We start from the raw sequence: 19436 nt of genomic DNA, 5'->3' as shown, positions 1-19436 counted from the left end.
TCTCTCTCTCTCTCTCTCTCTCTCTCTCTCTCTCTCTCTCTCTCTTTCTTTCTTTTTCTAAAATTAGATATTTTCTTCACTTACATCTCAAATTCTATCCCGAAAGTCCCCTTATACCCTCTCCCTGCCCTGCTCCCCAACCCACCCACTCCTACTTCCTGGCCCTGGCATTCCCCTGTACTGGGGCATCTAATCTTTTCAAGACCAAGGGCCTCTCCTCCCAATGATGGCCGACTAGGCCATCTTCTGCTACATATGCAGCTAGAGACACGAGCTCTGGGAGTACCCGGTTAGTTCATATTGTTGCTCCTCCTATAGGGTTGCAGACCCCTTTAGCTCCTTGGGTACTTTCTCTAGCTCCTCCATTGAGGACCCTGTGTTCCATCCAATAGATGACTGTGAATATCTACTTCTATATTTGCCAGGCACTGGCATAGCCTCACAAGAGAAAGCTATATCAGGGTCCTGTCAACGAAATCTTGCTGGCATATGCAATAGTGTCTGGGTTTGGTGGCTGTTTATGGAATGGATCCCTGGGTCGGACAGACTCTGGATGGTCCTTCCTTCCATCTCAGCTACAAACTTTGTCTCGGTTATTCCCTCCACGGGTATTTTGTTCCCCATTCTAAGGAGGAATGAAGTATCCACACTTTGGTCTTCCTTCTTAAGTTTCATGTGTTTTGCAAATTGTATCTTGGGTATTCTAATTTTCTGGGCCAATATCCACATATCAGTAAGGGAATATTATGTGAGTTCTTTTGTGATTGATTTACCTCACTCAGGATGATATCCTCCAGATCCACTCATTTGCCTAAGAATTTCATAAATTGATTGTTTTTAATAGCAGAGTAGTACTTCATTGTATAAATGTACCATATCTTCTGTATCCATTCCTCTGTTGAGGGACATCTGGGTTGTTTCCAGCTTCTGGCTATTATAAATAAGGCTGCTAGGAACATATTGGAGCATATGTCCTTATTACAAGTTGGAACTAAATCTGGATATATGCCCAGAAGTGGTATTGCTAGATATTCTGGTAGTACTATGTCCAATTTTCGGAGGAACCGCCAGACTGATTTCCAGAGTGGTTGTACCAGCTTTCATTCCCACCAGCAATTGAGGAGTGTTCCTCTTAGTTGAAGACCTTTTAGCCACCATCATTCCTTTACCTTCGTTGTGAAGAATCTCAAGGCCACATGGAACGTGCTGTCAACTCTGTATTTTTAAGTACCATGAAAAATTTAAAAAAAAAAAAAACAATTAATCTGAACTCACTCAACCAACTTATTTAAAAGAACCCAGTCTGTCAGAAAAGTGTTAATAAGCTCACAAAACCATGCTAATGTCAATTAGGGATGCCAACAGGAAGAGGCATATGACCTAGCCAGAGTATCTGGGAAGGTCCTGGAGAATATCTCCACCACGCTTTGGTATGTAATAGTAGCTCTTAGAAAGAGGAAGATCTGAAGATCTGAGGATGGAAAGTGATCCTGATGGAAGGCTAGAGGGTGATGAAAGCCATTATTGCATTATGTTAGAAATTCAATATAGGTTGCTTCCTTGGCTCTCCCCCCATGGTCATCAAAGCAGGCATACTTGCTATTTTAATTTAGTAGACTGGAAAATTGAGGCCAGATAAGCCAATGTTTTCAATGCAAGGACACACAGTTCCTCGGAGACAGCATAAATTGTGACTCCAGAGTTGTATCACTTTTAGAAGACACATAGAATGAGGTGGACACCATGGCTATAACTTGCCTCTATTCCAATGAAGTTATGGCATGCAAACTCTTCATTCTTGGCACAATGGCTGGCAAATCATTTCAAAAATTCTCTCCTAACCTATACCAAAGAAATATGAATGCCCCTTTAAGACTTTAAAATTACTAGTGATATTTACCTGTGTTGATATATTGGAATAAATATAGCCTTTGCCTCCCACTTCATTTAACCCTTCCTCTTTAGCTCAGCAGCCCTCAAACTGTGTTGCTGCTCCATCCTCCACCCACAACCTCTGTTTGAAGACATATCAGGACTCAAGTTCAGCTTAATCCAACTGCTAGATGTATTATTCATTTCTTCGCTTTAATGATGTGATAAGGTTTCTGGAAATAGGAAAAGGCTCATTAAACTGTCATTTGAATATAGATCACACCTAAACTCTAAGGAAGACAAAGTCTGCCAGCTGAGGATGTGTTTGCCTTCTCTACACAGCTCTCTGCAAACTGGGAAGGCAGAGAGAAGCATTTCAAAGACAAGATCCCCCAGATTAGCATGTATTCTTGATTTATTCTGTAATTAACGACAACTCACAAACAGAGTGAGAGAGTCAGAGAGACAGGGAGTGAGGACAGGCTAAATGAGAAAGGAATCTACAGTGTCAGGCATGGGGAGATGTGTGTTTTGTCCCTGTCTCTCTTCAGTGCTTCGGTCAGGCAGGCTCCATTAGAAGCAGGGGCATACGTAGGGATTTTAATTTGACTTGCACGGTTTAGAACACGTCATCCCTGCCTGCAGAAGCTGATTTGAAAACACAACAAGTTGTATTTCCATTTTCTCCTCTGTTTACTTTCAGGCTTGAGAAGATGCTAGAGAAATGTAGGCACATAAAGGAAGGACTTGATCTGTTGCCAGATGCTAGTGACAGTGGACTTTCCTCATTCCTCAACTCCTAGCATTTGGAAACACTGAATTTTAACTTATGCTAAAATCACTCACTGTCTTATATATCAACCCCTGGTTTTTGTACTCAACACACATTTTCTAACTCATTTCAAATTGGCTTTTAATGAGTCAGGTTCTGTTGTCCTTAGAACATGGTCGGCTCAAATTAGACACTTTGTCTGGGCAAGTCTATTTAGCTCTTCCACAGTTGTGAGGGCCTCAGTGAGAGCAAGAAGCTGCTCCCTGAGGCTAAGGGGCTATTTCAGCAGCCTCCTGGAACCCAGGAATTTCACTCCCCAGCATCCCAAGGCCAATTCAGGTTTTGAGTGGGATTATTACCTTTTCTATCCTTTGTAGAGTCTGTCTGCACCACTAACTCAGATCTCTTGGCTAGAAACTGGCTTTGTATACAGAGTTTCAGGTGGGCCAGGCTCTGAGCATGTAATGTGGGATGGAACCAGGACTCAAAGGGAAGAGGAATGAGCTGAGAGCAGAAGCCGGAGTTCTGTTCCTTGCACATAAGAACATGGAGGAAGCACACGAATTACAAGATCCCTGAATTCAAGTCCTGTGCTTTGAAGCCATTATAAAACTAGGGTGGACACAAGAGGGTATTTCTATCTAATAATTTATTAGCTTATGTTTTTGCTTTTCAATAATTTGACAGACATTCCTGCATAGGCTATCATAGGCACTCTTGATCCAGGCTGTAAACATATGGAAGGTGGGCTTCATATGGGCATAATCATACCTATTTCTTACTTGTGTTCATTCAGACAGCCGAGACATGTGCTAGTAACTTCCGAAGTCAGACTCTGAATATAGGAAGTCTTATTTATTCCAAGTGTACTTTATTAACCAGTACCTTAGATTTTTTTTTTAAAACGTCCAGTTTCTTGTGGCTTAAATATTGGTGTCCTTTGAAGTCTTATGTTGGCACATAACCCCCAGTATAATATATTAAGATGGGGATGTTTAGGGAGCTGATTGAATCATGACATGTTCTCTTTTGTGAAACATGAAGGGGGAATATATGAAATTGTCAAAGAATAACTAAAAGTGGTAGAGAATTGCTTTGCTGTTTCCATCACATGAGCCTTCCACATCACCTTCTCTCAACAGGGGAGGGTATAGCAAGTGACCTGCCACCTCTTACACAGAGAGCTGCCCTCAGCAAATCCAAGATCGGCCAGTGTCTACATCTTAGACTTCTTAGCTTTTAGAACTATGAGCAATAAAGTTATGTTGATTCTAAATGACCGAGTCTGAGGTTTGTTTTTATAGCAGCTCAAATGGACTAAGACCGAGAGACACCTGGGCTGCACTCATTTCAGTCATGTAATATGGTGATGGAATTCTAGTTATCTTACAAGCTTGGAAGAGCTTCCATGGGCAGCTCTCTCTTTTGTCATGTTCTTAGAAGTGGAATAGGGCCCTGGGGACTCTGACACAATGAATAGAGTGTTCATGAGTAGAAATAGGAGGTGGGGAGAAAGAGAGAGAGAGAGAGACAAGAGACAAGGACAGTCGCTGAGAACACCACAGATGGAAGTGCATTTGAAATGTTTAACTTGAATTTTTTCTAAGGGACTAAGATCAAAGCAATCAAACAAATCTGGAATGGAGGGTTTGATGGAAGAAATCCTAAGCAACGTCTGGAGAGATTCCTGCCTCCTGTTGTATGAAGCCTTGTAATCTGTTTTTTATTGAGAGGTCAATGTCTTTCCCGTGCTATACACATGAAAAAGCGTTTGGGGTACAACCAAAATTTCTTAGTAGACTTAAAACTATCCCTTGGAAATGAGATTCTTTACTTTAGAATTTTTCCTAAGGAAAAGCCTAGGCCCTTTCCTGGGCATAGAATTATTCAGTCATGAAAAACCAAGCTCCTATATCATAAGCAGGGCTGTGGGAGGTGTCTTGAGTAGGTAGCCTTTAGAGAGGAGAACTTCAGACTTACACCTTCAGGGAGTTCAAGTTCTCTTGCCAGCTAGTGAGAGGGGAGGAAGGTCATTAGCTTCATGTCAGAAGCAGCCCTTTTCAGACCTTGACTGCAGTCTTAGGATACCTGGTTAGGAGGGCCTTGCTAATCAGGGCCCTACATCCTGAGTGTTGTTGATGTGAGAAAACAACACTGGGTAATTTTAAGTTGCTTAATGTACAGTAATTTGTTTCAAAGCAGTAGGAAACTATACCAAATGAGACAACTAATTGAGACCCTCTAAAACAGAGTCACATATATTGCTTACTTATGTTCATGAATCATAGAATCTAACACCACAGAAGATAATGAGATGGCTCTAGCCTAAGTGTACTTTTTCAGAAAGCCAGGATTAATAGTCAGAAGCAACACTAACTTTGTCTTGACTAACAGAAGCCTGATGCGCACATGGGCCATGTTTGGAAAGCTCAGTACTGAGCCTTCCTCTGGAATATTATTTTCTCTTCAGACTTCTCTCTTCCACTGCTTGGTGCATGGAACCATGGCTTTGGATCTTCCTGGGATACAGAGAGCCGGATGCTAATGATTACAGTTTTAAACCCAGAGATGATGTGATCTCCAACTCCTGTTTGTGGCAGAAAGGCAAGAATTTACTAGATACACTGGGGACCATGTCTGTGTCCACAGCCAGCCCCCTCTCAGAGGTTTGAAGTACACAGACAGGGGGTGACTTGCTATGCACACTTAGGGTGACTGCTTTCCATCTTTCTCTCCGTCTCTCTGTCTCTGTCTCTGTCTCTCTCTGTCTCTCTGTCTCTGTCTCTGTCTCTGTCTCTGTCTCTGTCTCTGTCTCTCTCTCTCTCTCTCTCTCTCTCTCATAGCCCATGCTGTATAAGTCTATGAACTTACTCTGTAACTGTGGAGTGTGACCTTGGATTCCTGGTCCTCCTGCCTCAGCCTCCCAAGTGCACTCTATGCCTGACATTGCATACTTCTTACAACAAGGAAGGCCAATCCTTTGCAATGAAAGAAATTTACTCAGAGACTCATAGTACATTTTGTCTAAATCATGAAGCCTGCCATTTTTCCACATAAGGAAACTCATTTCCTATCTTTGTAGGAAGGAAACAGAATACTTGGAATTGCATTCCCATCATAAGAAGAAGCTTTATATAAAGCTCTCCTGCTTAAAAACATTGCCAGGTGAGTCCAGTGCTTAGTTCAGAGGAGGATAGTCCTATTGTCAGACCTTCGGTCTTTGTGACATATTGATATTGGAAGTCAATTTAAAGATCTTTAGAATGTTCTAATTATTTTACTTAACATGTAAGAATAAACCTGTTAGATAAGTTTTAAATTTGATGCTCCCCCCAAATAAAGAGAGAGTGTATCATAAACAAAGATAGATAGAGACAGAGAGACAGTGAGAAACAGAGAGACAGAGACAGCCAGACAGTAATTGACATATGACCACCACCACCACCACCACCACCACCACCACCATAGCAATTAGGCAAACATTACCTTAGATAGGAAAGAGTTTGTGAGCAGAAATGTAGCATAGCCATGCATTCTCAGACATTTACAGATGAGCATTAATCACCATACCATTAAAGATTTATGGCAAGCTTTTCTTTTCTATGTTGTATGGAACATGTAAAGAAATACTAAAGATCAGGGCAATTGCTTTGTATTAATTCTCTAACTGAACCTAGCCCTGTACTGCATGACTGATCTGCTATTAGCTCATCTAAAGTACCATTCGAAGTATATATGTAACATGTTTCATTTTATGTATGGAATATTGAGACCCAGAAAATTAAATGACTCCCTCAATGCTATAGACAGTAAGAGGACTTGTTTGCTTTCCAAATGAGCGTTCTCATAGATCATGAGTCAGGAGGTCTGATTAGCTGGTTCTCTAAAGGAAGAAAATGGCTGTGAAGGGTCAGGCTTATTCAAAGTATGAGAGTGGAGCTGGCAATCAGAGAATACTTCCTGGAGACAGTGACAGTGACTGAACAAGAATATGAAGGAACACAAATGAGGTAGTTAGAAAGGGCTAAGTAAGGACCTAGAGATAAGTATAAGATGAGAGGGCAAAGGGCTCATTCATATTGACCAGAGTGGGATCCAGAATCATGGGGAAAGGGTAGCGGTGAACCAGGGAACTATTGTATCTGCAGTCAGACAGAGGAGCTGGTATGAAGTGTGATGGGGAAAGGAACTGGACATGTCTTCACCGTATGCTAATTTACCACACTGTGCTATTGGGCACAGGAAGATATGGGAGTAGGAAATCATCAACAGAGATAAGGAAAATGAAAATAGTGGTGAGTAGCCAACATCAAACTAAATGGAGAGAAATTTGAAGCAATCCCACTAAAATCAGGGACTAGAAAGGGCTGCCCAATTTCTCCCTACCTATTCAATATAGTACTTGAAGTCCTAGCCAGAGCAATTAGACAACAAAAGGAGATCAAGGGGATACAAACTGGAAAGGAAGAAGTCAAAATAGCACTATTTGCAGATGATATGATGGTATACATAAGTGACCCTAAAAATTCCACCAGAGAATTCCTAAACCTGATAAACAGCTTCAGTGCAGTAGCTGGATATAAAATTAACTCAAACAAATCAGTGACCTTTCTCTACACAAAGGATAAACAGGCTGAGAAAGAAATTAGAGAAACAACATCCTTCAAAATAGTCACAAATAATATAAAATACCTTGGTGTGACTCTAAGGAAGTGAAATATTTGTATGATAAGAACCTCAAGTCTCTGAAGAAAGAAATCAAAGAGGGACTGAGAAGATGGAAAGATCTCCCATGCTCATGGATTGGCAGGATTAATATAGTCAAAATGGCTATCCTGCCAAAAGCAATGGACAGATTCAATGCAATCCTCTTCAAAATTCCAACTCAATTCTTCACAGAGTTAGAAAGGGCAATTTGTAAATTCACCTGGAATAATAAAAAACCTAGGATAGCAATAACTCTTCTCAACAATAAAAGAACCTCTGGTNGAATCACCATGCCTGACCTCGAGCTCTACTGCAGAGCAATTGTGATAAAAACTGTATGGTACTGGAATAGCAACAGACAGGTAGATCAATGGAATAGAATTGAAGACCAAAAAATGAACCCACACACTTATGGTCACTTGATCTTTGACAAGGGAGCTAAAACCATCCAGTGAAAAAAGACAGCATTTTCAACAAATGGTGCTGGCTCAACTGGAGGTTATCATGTAGAAGAATGAGAATTGATCCATTCTTATCTCCTTGTACAAAGCTCAAGTCTAAGTGGATCTAGGAACTCCACATAAAACCAGAGACACTGAAATTTATAGAGGAGAAAGTGGGGAAAAGCCTAGAAGATATGGGCACAGGGGAAGAATTCCTGAACAGAACAGCAATGGCTTGTGCTGTAAGAGCAAGAATCAACAAATGGGACCTCATAAAATTGCAAAGCTTCTGTAAGGCAAAAGACACTGTCAATAAGACAAAAAGGCCACCAATAGATTGGAAAAGGATCTTTACCAATCCAAAATCCAATAGGGGGCTAATATCCAATATATACAAAAAACTCAAGAAGCTGGACTCCAGAAAATCAAATAACCCCATTAAAAATGGGGTACAGATGTAAACAAAGAATTCTCAACTAGGAATACCAAATGGCTGAGAAACACATGAAAAAATGTCCAACATCCTTAATCATCAGGGACATGCAAATCCAAACAACCCTGAGATCCCACCTCACAATAATCAGAATGGCTAAGATCAAAAATTCAGGTGACAGCAGATTTTGGCAAGGATCTGGAGAAAGAGGAACACTCCTCCATTGTTGGTGAGACCACAAGTTGGTACAACCACTCTGGAAATTAGTCTGAGGGTTCCTCAGAAAATTGGACATAGTACTACCAGAGGATCCAGCAATACCACTCCTGGGCATATACCCAGAAGATGCTCTAACTTGTAATAAGGACACATACTCCACTATGTTTATAGCAGCCTTATTTATAATAGGCAGAAGCTGGAAAGAACCCAGATGTTCCTCAACAGAGGAATGGATACAGAAAATGTGGTACATTTACACAATGGAGTACTACTCAGCTATTAAAAACAATGAATTTATGAAATTCTTAGGCAAATGGATGGATCTGGAGGATATCATCCTGAGTGAGGTAACCCAATCACAAAAGAACACACATGATATGCACTCACTGATAAGTGAATATTAGCCCAGAAACTTAGAATATCCAAGAGACAATTTGCAAAACACATGAAACTCAAGAAGAAGGAAGACCAAAGTGTGGATACTTAGTCCCCCCTTAGAATGGGGAACAAAATACCCATGGAAGGAGTTACAGAGACAAAATTTGGAGCTGAGACAGAAGAAAGGACCATCCAGAGACTGCTCCACCTGGAGATCCATACCATAATTAGTCACCAAACACAGACACTATTGCATATGCCAGCAATAGTTTGCTGAAAGGACCCTGCTATAGCTGTCTCTTGTGAGGCTCTGCCAGTGTCTGGCAAATACAGAAGTGGATGCTCACAGTTATCTATTGGATGGAACACCGGGCCCCCAATGAAGGAGCTAGAGAATGTACCCAAGGAGCTAAAGGGGTCTGTAACCATATAGGAGGAACAACATGAACTAATCAGTACTCCCCCTCCCCAGAGCTTATGTCTCTTGTTGCATATGTAGCAGAGGATGGCCTAGTTGGCCATTAGTGGGAGGAGAGGTCCTTGGTCTTGCAAAGATTATATGCGCTAGTACAGGGTAATGCCAGGGCCAGGAAGCAGGAGTGTTTGGGTTTGGGAGCAGGGCAGGTGGGAGGATATAGGGGAATTTCGGAGAGGAAACTAGGAAAGGGGATAGCATTTGAAATGTAAATGAAGACAATATCTAATAAAAGAAAAGAAAAGAAAAGAAAAGAAAAGAAAAGAAAAGAAAAGAAAAGAAAAGAAAAGAAAAGAAAAGAAAAGAAAGAAAATGGTGGTAGCCTGCATAGGGGTTTGGAAGCCTGTGTTCTCGCTCTGCACTTGCAGGAAATGTTCTTTGAGGTTACATGTAAAAACAGCACTGTAATAAGGATACCAGGGACAATGTCACTTTAGTGGGAGAACCTTGTTCACACATGTTACATGGCTGGTCTGTGATTCCACAGTTTGTAACTGGAAGAAATAGAGTCTAAGTTAAGACTGTTGATCACAAAGCAGAGCTGAAAATTTGGAGCCATTTCATTGGTTAGGGATTCTCAGCGGTGGATTCTTCCAGGATCCCTCTTTTGCCCTCCTCCTGCAGCCCATAGAAGAGGAGACATGCAAACACAAGGAAACCATCAAGCCATCTATTTGATGTAAAGGATTTAGAACTGTACATATGTTCTCCTGCCTGGAGGAATTGCCAGCTCCTCATTCTGCTTCAGAACCTCTTTATATTTTAACCATTTTTCTTCAAATTCCACTCTGCTGCCTTCTGCATTGAGGATTAACAAAAGGCCAAGTTTGACATTCTTAATCCGAGCTCATCTGAGTGATCTGAGAGCAGAAAAATTACAGGGATAACTCTTAAAAGTGTTAGCTCTGGGAGTGCCATGGAGAGATGAGCTGTGCAGTTTCTTTCCCTGAAGCCCCTCCAGAGCTCAGAACCATGGGACAGCCCTATGCATTCATTGGATACTGCTAAATGATCCTTTGAGGTCCCTGGTATCCCTGGTGTTTGTTTAAGCTGTTTTCAAAACAAAAACAAAAAGAACAAAAACAAACAAACAAACAAAATAAACTGCCAGCAGATAAATCATGTAGCCCTTTATGCTATTGGAAAATAGTTCCAAGAAAGAGCTTAGCTGGAGGAACAGAAAACATAGGGAAATTTTGAATTTGCAGAACTCAAGCTGTGAAAAAAAAATTGACAGGAGTTTATTTGTGAGTGTCCACTATGAGTCCAGGGGCAGATGGGCTTAAGGAGCAGAGGTGAGGTTGCATAGCAATCATTCACATCTTAAGTTATTCCTCAGTGTCTATAATGTGACAACCCTGAAAACATACATTCATGTAACATTATACAGATGGAACATTATATAGCTATACATATATAATACATAAAAATGTATTATATATGTATACATGTACCTATGACAACAATTGATGAAAATAAAAGGCCGTGGATTTGAAAGAGAGCAAGGGAGACTATAAGGGAGGGTTTGGAGGGAAGTGGGGAAAGAGGACATTTTGATATTATATTTTATTGTATATTATAACTTCTTCAATTTTAAATACTTAAAGGAAGAAAAGTACAATGAGCCACTTACTGTGCCATGTGCAGGCGGGTGAATCAACAGTGAGCAAGAACACGCTTTGTTTCCTGCTCTCATGGAATTAGTATTTTAGATTACTTACATAACATTAAGGCACATTTCCCTTCAAATTATATTCTGGATAGCTTAAAGGAAACACCAGGTAGGTACAACAAAGCCATCATCACCTGGACTAACTGATAACCTGGAATTGTAATCCAATGTTTGTGGGTACATCTGGGACAATGAGATGGGCGTCCATGAGCGCACACACACACTGGGACACACAAGCAACATTCATTGCCTATATAAAGCATATGCTTTCTGTTTAGGATTAGCTGAAGGAAAATCTCATAGTTTTTTACAGTTTTAATAAAGCCAAACTATAGAGCAAAATCTTTCCAATTGGGGATCCTATAGTCGGTTTGAAAAGGTTTTCAAATGTGGAAAAAAAAAAAAACCTGACTGAACAATTCCAGATAATACACTGAAACTCCCTATTACCCAGACCACCTCTATTAAATTTAAAGACGGATTTTACCTTCTTAAGGGAGCAGACTGTTTCTAAGAACTTGGCATTAATTACTGCAGTGCAGATGGGCACAAATAGACGGTGCCAGCTATAAATGAGTCTTATCCATCCAATGAATTAGGACTTGTCAAGAATATGTTATCTCTCCTCTAAGTCATAAAATACATTTACTTCTTTATAGTTATATCACCTTTGCATTTTATTTATCATTTCATTTTATTTATCAGTTTGACCACGTCCTTTAAGGTAAGGCAATAGCCTCTGGAGATAATACAGTGAACAAAACTGAACTACAGAGTACCTTTCCACCCAGAGTTTATGTTCTAATGGTGATACAAGGATAGGTTTCAGAATATAAATTAAATGACTGCAAACTGCAAGAGTCTATGGAAAAAAGAAGGGAACACTGGGAGTGAGAATTAATGCAGAACTGCACTTCAGATAGAGTGACCAGGGCAGGCTGGGGTTGAGAGGGATTGGTGGTAGCTCATCCAATCAAAGAAAACAATGAATGACCAGGTGAAGCCAGTGAGCAAGGGGTGTTCAGGGTGTCTGGCTAAAGGAGTGCATGGCTTCGAAATTCCCTTGGTTGATGAGGGTGGCAGAAAAGGACCTATGGATGATGATTTATTTAACATGAGAAATGAGTAGCTAGGGTATCCATTGTAAATATGGAGGAAGAAGATAAATGAGGGAGAGAAGACTTGCTGACCAGATGCTCAGAGGTTGAGGAATATTATATGCGATGGTAAACACATAGCTTTTGCTATGGGTAAATTAATTTTAGAAAGCTTCATCTGAAGACGTCTTTCTACAATACTCTTTGAGTTCGCATATTTTCGTTGAGTGGCCATTTTTCCCACTTCCGTCATCTTAGCATTTACACCTTTCCGTTCTACTCTGAGCACCTCTCCCAGCTCTTTCTGCCATCTGAGTCACTTAGCTTCAAGAATGCAGGCATCTTATTGGAGTACATACAGAGAGATTCCTCCCTAGATGCACATTCCACTGAAATCCAGACCCAAGGGAACTACAAAATGAGGTAGAGGATGTTCAGTTTCTTTCAGTTTCACTGCCTGTGTCCCAGTTTAGGACACCCTTGTTGCTGTGGGGGAATGGGGAACAGTGCTTCCTTTCATTGCCAATTTAATGATGCTATTATACTAATTGCCTCCTTTACCACAATGTCAACTCTTCTTCACATATTTCAAATAGCCTAACATTCCAAACACAGTCTAGGCAGACTTTTCTGTCCACTTATGCAGAATGTCCATGTGTTAAACTAAGGTTTGTATATAGACACACAGTATGTATACATATGAACTGCTATACCATAATCTTATAGGAGGCAGTACCATTCTAAAAATAAATGTGGTTCCATAACAACACTAATTTCCTTTCATTGGCTTGAACCCTATCAGGTAAAAGGATAAGGAACTGCAGTTTAAGCAGTTTGTGTTTAGAGTCCAAACATATAGAAGAGGGACATGGGGACCCGGCCTGGTTTGAAAGCAATGAGACCTACTAACCCATACCCACCATTCATTCATTAAATCTTTCATATCTCAAATAGCCATAGAGCATCTAGTGTGTGCCCAGTGACCTCTCTGCATGCTCTTGGCACCGGCAGTTTAAGAAATAAACAAGAGTTAATTATCACTGAAGAACAGAGATGAACTCTGGAAAGGAAACTGGGACTTAGAAGGGACAGATGTCCCTTAGCCAGGGTCCTGTCAGAGTTGTAGACAGTGCAGGAAGTAGTCAGGAAAGCTGCTCACAATGGAGACTAACTAAACCATAATCCCAGCAGTACTTCATTGCTATGACATTTGGGGATGTAGCTGAAGAAGAGGATGCTGAATGAGAAGAAAGAGGATTCGTAGAGATGAGGGAGAAGTGCAGAGGTGATTGGGAGGCATCCTATGTTTACATTTCATAAATGACACCCATAAACACCCTGTAATCTCTGTTTACAAGTGTTTGATCATTCTGGGTCTTATTTCCCTCTGCATTTCACTGGGAAGTATGTTCCACATGCTTTAATTTGATTTGTGATCACAACTGCAGAAAGCAATTCTAGGTGCCAAAACTGACCTCCAACTCTGATCCTTGCCTCCTAATGAATCAGCCCTATATGGTGGTGAGTATGCAAACCTTTGGTGTACTGGTGGTAAAGAATCCCATATAGGCAGAGTGCTTGTTCAGAATAAAGATGCAAGCAGGGAGTGGTGCACATGGTTATAAGCCCAACATGTAGACTGAAGCAGGAAGACCATTAGCTTGGGGTGACATAGTTAGACCCTGTCTCAACACTCTGCCACACATTCAAATAAAAAGAAGGAATGAGAGAAGGAAGAGAGGGAAGGAGGACCAAAGAATCTATCTCAATGGCAGCTATGGCTTAAAAGAAGGGTTTGTGTATCAAGTTGACAAGAGGCAAAATTGTGATGAGCAGTGATAATTGTCAACTTGACAGGGTATAGAGTTACCTGGCAGATAGCCTCTGGGAATGCCTGTGGGGATTATCTTGATCACATTAATTCATGTAGGATGAATCATCTTAATTGAGAGCAGGAGCATTTCCTGGGCAGATTGTATAAAATGGAGAAAGCAAGCCGAGGACCAGGATGTGTTTGTCTCTTCTCACTCCACTTCTGGACTACAAATGCTGTGCAATTAGTTCTCTCAAGCCCCTTCCATTGTGACTTCCTCAACACAGTGGAATGTAACCTGGGACTGTGTGTCAAAATAAACCCTGTCTTCCTATATGTTTGGTTATGAGCCTACCATTTAATGGCTAATTCATCTCTCCAGTCCAGCCAGCCCTGTCTTCTTTAAGTTGTCTTTGTTACAGTATTGTATCACAGCAGCAGTAGAAGCAACAATAACAAGACCAACAACCTAACGCAATCCTTATGTTCCTTAAAATCTAATTGATGGGGAAGCAGAGTAAGTTGAGATGACTAAAGATCTTGCACAGAGCAGCTTTCAGACAAATGCCAGTTCTTCTAGCCAAGCTGATAGTTCTGGAGATGCTAAGCATGACGGTACCTTCATAGGTGCCAGCTGACAGCCCACTGAGCTAACCTTTGAAACATTTTATGTTTTGTCACAGTTCAAAACCAGAGCATAGAGAGTCCTGACAATGGGAGGTTTGAATGGGTAAGACATGGGTGATAGACAAGGGCTCACATTCAGCGAATCAATGCGGTTGGGACAGACTAGATCCAGGAAATCTTTGGATGCCAAGTGACCAACACAGCTGAGAAGCCTGTGCCCGTTTGTTTGCCTGACTCAGAACTAACGTTCATAGAAAGATTAAAATAAAAAAGGAAGACTTAGTTCTTTGGCAAACCTATAACAGGCTTTGGGATTTCACTTTAAACATTCTGAATAATCCCATTAGCAGCTTAGAAAAATGGGGTTGTTTTAATGACAGAGTATATGTATCTATATATTTCCCGTGCACCAGCGTCTGAAGGAGCTTATCCACAGCAGCTGAGGTCAGTTCTGTTTCTGGGGCTTATCCCTTTCACCGGGTTTGGGAGCAGGAGGGAAAAGCCTCTCCATTATTCCTCTGGAGATGAGGCTGTCACACGATGTCTTCACCTGCTCAGTCTGCCAGTGCTGTATGGACCAGTTACTGTCGGTGCTCTTGGAGTTCAGTGATCCAGGTCCAGCACAGGCAGCGGGGTACAAGAGGCAGAGCCAAACTGCAGGTTGAGGAGACATGAGTTTGTGATTTGGTTCTGGCAATGCCGTGTTACCTACATAATGGAAATAACCATAACACTGAAGTCATGGGTTACCTTGGAAATGAAGACTAGACAGTGGTGGTACCTGGTCAAGTGCTTAGATCTCTGCTACTGGTTGCTGTTTGTGCCCATCTGGATGCCCCTTAGCTACTATGCCATACCAATAGCCATGTCTGTAGAATCAGCTGCCTTGACTAGGATTAGGTATGGGTGAAATTTGGTTTCTGGTCCACCTACAGCTTTGTATGGATGCAGAAGGTCTGAAAGGCTCTTGTGTTCTCTTCTAGTCTTTGGGTCCTACCAACGAGGGTCACAAAGTAAAGCCCATGTTTGCTATTACATTTACATGAGAATATGCATAATGTCTTATGGATGTGAGCTGTGAGTTTAAATAGCATGTGCATATGTATTCTTAGCAATCTGTTTCTTTAAAAAAATCTTACATTCATTTATTATGTAGGCATGTTTGTGTATGTATGTTGCCTTGCATATGTGACCACACATGTGCAGAGGTCAGAATTCTTCACCATGTGTGCTATAGCAATCAAACCAAAGTCCTCAGGCTTCTCAGCAAGTGCCTTTGCCCATGGAGCCACACCTCACTGTCCCTTAGCAACCCTAATTACCTCACCAATGCACCCCCCACCCCCGATTTTAGGAGCTGTGTCATCCACGGACAGGAGGAACATAGATAGCTCACAGAAAAAGGAGCCTGAAGTTTCTAAAGCCTTCCTGTCTCCCTGGTGTTGTTACTTACAGGGATAAGGCCTGCATGTTGCCAGGAACATTTCTCCTATATGTTGTAATGACTCATGTCCCCAGGATAATGAACAAGACTTGGCAACGGCCGTGCCCCAATTCCAGAGCCAACAGAGGATGTCTGCATCAGAGAAGCTGGTGGTCACGAGCCCAGCCTGAAGCTCTGCCTATAATTTCTAGAGGAAGAAGTAGTTTATTAGCAACTGACACTTCTGAGTCTAACAAACAACTAATACGTTTCTCACATGCATATCATTTCCTAATCACCTAAATTTCCCCTTGTGAATCTTTATTTCAACAGGTAAAGGAGATGAGGAAAGCTTTGGGAAGTATTAATTTAGTCAAGGAAATCTACTGAGAGGCATCTATAGACATTTTGTTCTTGGGAAAAACAGAGTACAGTTAAATCTACAGCTCAGCTTTCGTTTAAAGATCAAATAGATTTAGGCTTTCTTGGGGCAGGGGCAGGCAAGAGAGTGTGTAAACAGTATGCACAGTAGACTTTAGTTAAGGGTTAGTCAAACGAATTAGGGGCAGGGTAAGGGCTCCATGGAGGAGAAGATGTGAATGAGAAGAAGCACAATCCCAGTAAAGAAAGGGGACTGTGAGGAGCTCAGAGAGGCATCTGGTGAACTAGAAGAAGGCGCTGGAGGTCACAGACTGGTCTCTGGTTTCAGAGTGCTCTTGCTTGCTAAAATGTTAACTGATAAACTATTTTCAAATACTCAAAAATGTTTAACCTTTAAAGCAAATCCCCTGTAAATTGGATAACCATAGCAACCTGATACATTGTTAACTTTCTGGTGGCCAAAAAGATAACTCTAGAGTTAGCCAGAGGGTGAAGGTGGGAAGTCCACACAATGCTCATGAGGGCTCCCTTTCTTAAAACGAGGAATACACCTATGAGCTCTAAAGTATCCAGGGTTTAAATCGGGGGTTTGGCCAGACTGTGACAGTCCAGGCTTGCTATGAGGAGTCGGGCTGCACTGAGAAGGGACAGTGTTTCTGCATGGCCCACGTGTGGCTCCCCTCAGGAGTCAACCATACATCATTGTACAGTACAATGTAACGGAAGAGTAAACAGAGCATTTGTTATTTCTACCCAGGCAGAAAACAAACAGCAGCATGAATAGCCCGCAAGACTCAGTGTAGGAGCAGCCTGCAAAATGCAGGCTGTAACCTCGATGGTATTGATTGAGTGCACCTGTCTGTCTTCATTTTAAACCGGGAGCTTGATTGCTGGCAAGTTTATAGGATTATGGGTTTAATTGGATGCCTGTGTTTTACTAGATGTAAGTGAAATTTATGGCTGTGGGGTTTGTGGTGCCAAGGTTTACCTCAGTCATTGCCTCTTAGCTGAGAAGCCAAGACTGGACCAGCCAATGGGAGCGAGCAGAAGGGCTCGCGTGCGAGGGAGGCACCCCTGGGAGCTGCTAGCAGGCTGGGGTCACATGAAGAGCAGATGGACCAGGTGACAGGAGCCAGGGGCTAGTGCTGCACCCTTGAGGCTCCCTGGCTCTCTGACCTCATGTAATGGTAAAAGGAGCTGGGAGCAGGCATCTTGCTGAAGTTATTGATATGCCGTTAAATCCCTAAGCACTGGCAAGGTGGAAGAGGGCTCGGAAGGATGGCGGTAGCACTCTTTCTCCTGCACAGCACTGTTGTAAAGCACTTCCGGAGGCCTTCTGTGGGGGCTGCGGGTGGGGGCTTTCAGCAGAGGAGTCTGTGCACCATGTAGATCCTTTAGACGCAGGCAGGAGCTTGCCATACTCATCTGCCACCTAACAACCTATTACACACAATTCAAGTATTATTTTTCAGTGTCTTCTTTGGCTTTAAAACACTTATTCTTCTTCAGTTGACCACGTTATTCTATGAGTCCCTAATATGGGTCATTCTGTAGGCTTAGAAATATGGAAAGAATTCCCGTTGCCTTTACTTAACACATGAAAAAAATGGAGGCCCAGAAAACATGTCTTGGCCAGAGATCTGTGAGTAGATCCATGGACCCCAGACTCTTTTTGTTCAGGAAGAATTCAGGCAGCTGCTGGGTGGGTGGAGTCCTTGTTTATAAAAAACAAACAAACAAACAAAAAAAGCCGAGAACCGCCCCCTGGGAGTCAACGTGTTTTCTTGGACTTCTCTTTGCCTGTTTGGAAAGCCCAAGTGTTTAATTTCTAATTCTAGTTGGTCTGGAACTGTTTTATGGTCAAATTAGGTGGTTCCTCAAAAGTGACAGGTTACATGCCACATGACTTTTCTAACCCAGGACAATGGCACACTAACTAATGAGATCCAATCCCAGTGCTTCTTTACAGAAACGCTTTACCATTTTTTTGAAATCTACTTGGAATAAAGACTCTGGGTGGAGATTAGAGTAGAAAAGTATCTACTATTATAATACATTCTGAGAAAACCAAAACTAACAATTTAAATTGATACACACACACACACACACACACACACACACACATACACACATACTCACTCACTCTATGGGAAGTATTTTGATGACATTACCCCTACTGATTCTTAAAATACCCATTTTTACAGATGAGGCTTGGGAAGACTCTACACTTTTCTCTAGGTCTTCAACTCCTACGTAGGAGGACATGGGGCTCTAAGCTGCTTTAACTTCAGTGTAGAATCCATGCTATCAATCACAAAGCTCTCCTCAGAGCAGCAAGGTAAGTTGAGATAGTTCTACCCCCTCAGAGAAGCACTATCTTTAAGAACAGAAGTATACATCAGTTGGAGAGCTGACCAGGGACTTATAAAGGAGGAAGGGGGTCTGATGCTAGACTTTGAAAATAATTCTGAAAGTAATTTTAATAAATGGAAAGATGACATACAATTTTGAAAAGAACCTAAACTCGTCAAACGTTGTCTTATCAGAGAAGTATATAACCACGTGGCAGAAGAAGGCTTGAAACTGAAAGACTGGATCCTATGGCAGTGGGGAACTCCTAGAGCTCTTGAGAAGGCCAGTGTAATGGTGAAGGTTGCACAGGGGTGCTGCTGATGTCCACGGGAAGTTGTTCAGTAGAAGTGGACAGACTTAAGCAGAGTTAGTGGTCTTGATAGCCTTACTACGTACACAAAGAAGTACTGAGGTACTGTAAACAGACGTGGTATGTGGGTCCACCTACAGAGGGATCTAAAATGTGTGCAATTTATGTCGCTATCTGAGAACAGTTGGGTGATTATAGATTAGAGATCAGGAAAAAGTGAGCCGAGCACAAAATATGCTTGTACATGTGATAGTCCAGTGACGCTGAAAAGGAGTGCAGGGATTGTGGGAATCCGGAGATAACTGCTATTGTCCTCGGGAGCTGCTTTGCATTCTATCCACCAGCATGTGTATTTCATACATGTACATATGTGTTTCTACCACACATACACACACACACACAGACACACACACCACACACACACACACACACACACCACACCACACACACACACACCACACA

The sequence above is a fragment of the Mus pahari genome, chromosome 10, assembly GCF_900095145.1.
Source record: "Mus pahari chromosome 10, PAHARI_EIJ_v1.1, whole genome shotgun sequence".
In the NCBI taxonomy this organism is placed as follows: domain Eukaryota; kingdom Metazoa; phylum Chordata; class Mammalia; order Rodentia; family Muridae; genus Mus; species Mus pahari.
This window is presented reverse-complemented; position numbering follows the sequence as displayed.